The sequence below is a fragment of the Formica exsecta genome, unplaced genomic scaffold, assembly GCF_003651465.1.
Source record: "Formica exsecta isolate Colony F162 unplaced genomic scaffold, ASM365146v1 scaffold18, whole genome shotgun sequence".
Classification (NCBI taxonomy): domain Eukaryota; kingdom Metazoa; phylum Arthropoda; class Insecta; order Hymenoptera; family Formicidae; genus Formica; species Formica exsecta.
In genome coordinates this window covers 517334-521264 of record NW_021849113.1, presented here as the reverse complement: position 1 = coordinate 521264, position 3931 = coordinate 517334, and the positions used below count along the sequence as shown (strand labels likewise).

Here is a 3931-nt window from a genome sequence, read left to right as displayed (position 1 = left end):
GAGAAAGTTTATCCCTATAAAAAAAAAAAAAAAAAAATGCGCCAATTGTTTTTACCTATATATTTATATATAATTTACATTTATGATCGAGGGGATTATAAATTCCTGGAAAGAAAAAGTAAAAAAATGCAAGAATGCTATTGATGATTAATGCCGTATTTGCTCTCCGCGTTAGAGATGAGCGCGAGTAATCGTTTATAATGCGGAATTTAAATAACATAGAGAGACAGAGAGAGAGAGAGAGAGAGGGAGAGGGGAGGGGGAGGTTTCCGCGACAATTGCCGTTGCAAAATCCAACTTGGGGGAAGGACTCGCTCGCTCTCTCCTCGTCGGACGGAAAGGAATTAGGTGGGAAATTATTTAAATTATTCCTTTCCAATGGGTGACAGGTCGTCGGTGGTGGCGGCGGCGCGGGATCGTGGAAGTGACGGGGCGAAGTGAGGATGAACGCGGCCACCACCGCCAAGGAGGACCACTTAATAAAGAGCCGCTGACAGCGTGACAGTAAAGTAACTTCGTTCGCCGGAATTTAAAATTAGATTCATAAAAATTATTCTAATAGATTCTCTCTCTTGCTAGCTGGCTGGCGGAGTCGCCGCGCAAAGCAAATGAGGCAAATTCGATTTGACACGCGGGCCCGTTCCCGCATTCTTCTTCGGTTCCTCCACAACCTCTCACCGTCCGCCTATCCATCCTCTCTTTTCCCTTATCGTCACCTTTCTTTTCTTCTCTCTCTCTCTCTCTCTCTCACTCTCATCCGCATCTTTCTCCCCCGGCGACGGCCTTGTCTCTCGGTTACCACGAGGTTATCCTTCGCGAAAGGAGCGCAGCAGTAGCGAGGACGAGTTATGCAAATGCCGACAATAACCGAACGTCAATCAAGGAGAAAGTTAACTTCCGAGGATATGGCTGCTGCTGCTGGTGCTTCTTCTTCTTCTTCTTCTTCTTCGGAAGAAGGAAGAGGCCCGAGAAAGACGGGGGTGGCGCGAATAAGTGTTCCCGTCTATATAAATTAAGGGAAACCGATGACGGGGCTGCCTGCCCGCGAGGACGAGCTCGTTCTTCGCGCCACCGCGACAGCCGGAGGACGGCTCCTTCGAATGTAATTTAAAGTTTGTCAGGCCGGAATCCTTCGCGCGAAGGGCAAAAATGACCTCTCAAAGCGGCGACTTCGAGAAGAACCGCCTGGATTCTATCTTAGACAATACGGTGGATTTATTTCATTTTGATATACATATATCAAGGATTTCATTTGACATCGTTGAGGTGCTCGTTAAAAATTATTATCAAAATTTAATCAATCTTTTTACAGTATTTAATAATATATTAACAATTTATAATAATTAGGAATAATAAATAATAGGAAGTTAATAAGAATTTTGAGTAATAATTTAAGATTTTCTAAAATTTTGTTCACAATTTTATAGATTTTTATCTTTTAATTAATCAGATATTTAATATGATATCGCGTTATAATCATATAATAATAACTCTTACAATATTTTATCTTCATTCTTAATTATTGTGGTATCAAATGTAACTATAAAGAGAGAGAGAAAGAGGGAAAATGTTTGTATGTGTGTGTATTAAGGGGTCTTCCTAGTTTGACACTCTGAAAATAAGGCAATTTTTGGGAATTTTTTTGGAAGAGAAGTATAAAACATATTAATTCTAAACTCTGCACGTTTATTAAATAATATTTCAAATACATCCTGAATTTTTTTTAAGCAGAAATATTTATTTGTTTCGGAGTTATAGTAGTCCAACCAGGGTGTCTAAAAAAAAATTGTTGTTCGTGGCGAACATGATCCCAGCCGTTATAGTGTGTCATCTGAAATTAAAAAACCCCAAAAATCTTAATCTGTATGAGTGTAGCTATTGCGTGAACCAGAATAAAAAAAAAATATTGAAAAATAAAAAAATGGCAGCGTTTCAAAAAAAAATTTCATTTTTCACCAAAAAATTGATTAGTTTTGTAAGTCGCAAAATTCGAATTTTGCAAATATCAATTTAATTCTAATTCACACGATAGCCACGCTCATACAGATTAAAAATCTTTTTGGTTTTTTTATTTCAGATGACTATAACGGCTGGAATCATTCATGTTCGCCACAAACAACAATTTTTTTTTTAGACGCCCTGGTTGGACTACTATAACTCCGAAACAAATATTTTTGTTTGAAAAAAATTCAGGATATATTTAAAATGTTATTCAATAAATGTGCAAAATTTAGAATTAATATGTTTTATACTTTTCTTTAAAAAAATTCCCCAAAATCGCCTTTATTTTCAGAGCGTCAAACTAGGAAGACCCCTTAAATATATAGATGTATTTTAGATTTTCGAATCAAATATATTTCCGATAGAATTGTTGCCAAATATTTGTTATAAATCGCGATAACCCTAATTGATCGGGGCAATAAAATTAAAATTGGATGAGCACCCGATCGCGTTTCTACTCGAGAATATTTAGCGCTTTCCAGGATACGTAATCGAGCCAGTTAAGGAGGTAAGGATCTCGGTTTTCACGGCGTTTGAAGCCGAGCTGCAAATAAGCGACATAATTAGTGCAGAAATTAAGCCAATTAGTGCGAAGGTGGCGGCCGTTTGTTGCGCGTGGGTTAAACGGAGAAAAGGGGTAATTTAAGCTACCCGTGACGTTTATCCCCGAAAATAAAAGCCGCGTAATTTGCGCTTTACGGAGGTGCATTCGCGGTCTGCGCTTCTCGACTTTCGCGATGCAAAATCTGCGGGGAATTATGACATCTCCATACGCGCGTTAATTTACCACGAGTGCGCGTTAATTTACTGCACAAATCTCTCAAAGCAATGTTACTCATTCTCTCTTGTTCGCGGACGATCGTTTTAATTCGCTCGGCCGTTTTGCGTTTTGATCCGATACGAACAATTTAAATTGACATCGCATTAAAAACACTACTCGCGAGCAAAATTCACGAGTTAAGCCCGGTATTTCGCGGACTGCTCGTAAATTATAATCCGATATGAAATCCACACAGAGTCATGATATCGCACTCGACATACGTGCTAATTAACATTACATTTACGCGGAAGAGCCCCACCGTGGAAAATAATATCCAAAATGGAGTAACGTTGACGAGCGAATAAAACAGTATTTCATATTATTTCTCAGAGCAGAGAATGTTTCTCACAAATTATACTTTGACCAACCATTTCTTATCTAAATATAATCACGATCCGAATATTAAGTTTTACCAGTCAAAATTTATTGTAATTTTGTTTAAATTTTTCTTATGTTATTGCACTTTGCTTCAATTTAATCTATCATTTAGCTATACCATTTTTTTTTTTCATTGGTAAAAATATTCACGACGCAATATCTATACATATGAATTGTTATCATCCAATCGATTTTATCTTTAATTAATGTTAATATTTTCGACTTCTCTTAAAACAATTTCTTTTATATAACCCGAGAAATTTTTTTCGCTTTTAGCACATAAATTATTTCATTTGTGGAAGGAGGTGAGAAATAATATCTTATTTCTCTTTCTATAATTTTTATCGTATTTCTATCAAATCTATAAATTCATAAAATTCATATCACTTTGAATCTACAACGTGACAAAATTTTGGCCGCCACTGTATACATTTCCACGAACGGATAAGAAGGAATCGCGAAGCGCATCCTTCCGATATCCCGTGCCATGAATCCCCAACTTTACAAGCCGTATACACAAGATAGCCGATTTATAACGCTCCGCGGAATGATCGCGACAGCAATAGGAAGTTCGAATCGCCGGGTGTCCATCGTAGGGCGACCGTCCGACGTATTTCCGGTGCGGGAAAGTAGCCTGTTGGCATCGTCGTCGACGCACGATTGGACCATCGTCCACTCCTCTTCTCGCCCCGCGAAACCGACGACGACGGCTTCTTGCCAAAATCGGGGGGG

At 38.4% G+C, this 3931-nt stretch overlaps 1 protein-coding gene across 4 annotated transcripts in view; it reads left to right on the top strand.

Moving 5' to 3' along the window:
- LOC115233628 (forkhead box protein O-like) overlaps positions 1 to 3931 on the top strand; it is a 206165-nt gene that overhangs the window by 172174 nt on the left and 30060 nt on the right. Inside the window, exon 8 of one of the 4 annotated variants that reach the window (XM_029804166.1) lies at positions 2078 to 3902. The exons of the other annotated variants lie outside the window; for them this stretch is intronic. The gene's annotated coding sequence lies outside the window, so the exon portion shown is untranslated. Of the gene's footprint in view, positions 1 to 2077; positions 3903 to 3931 lie in introns of those variants that run through there. 4 annotated transcript variants of the gene reach the window in all.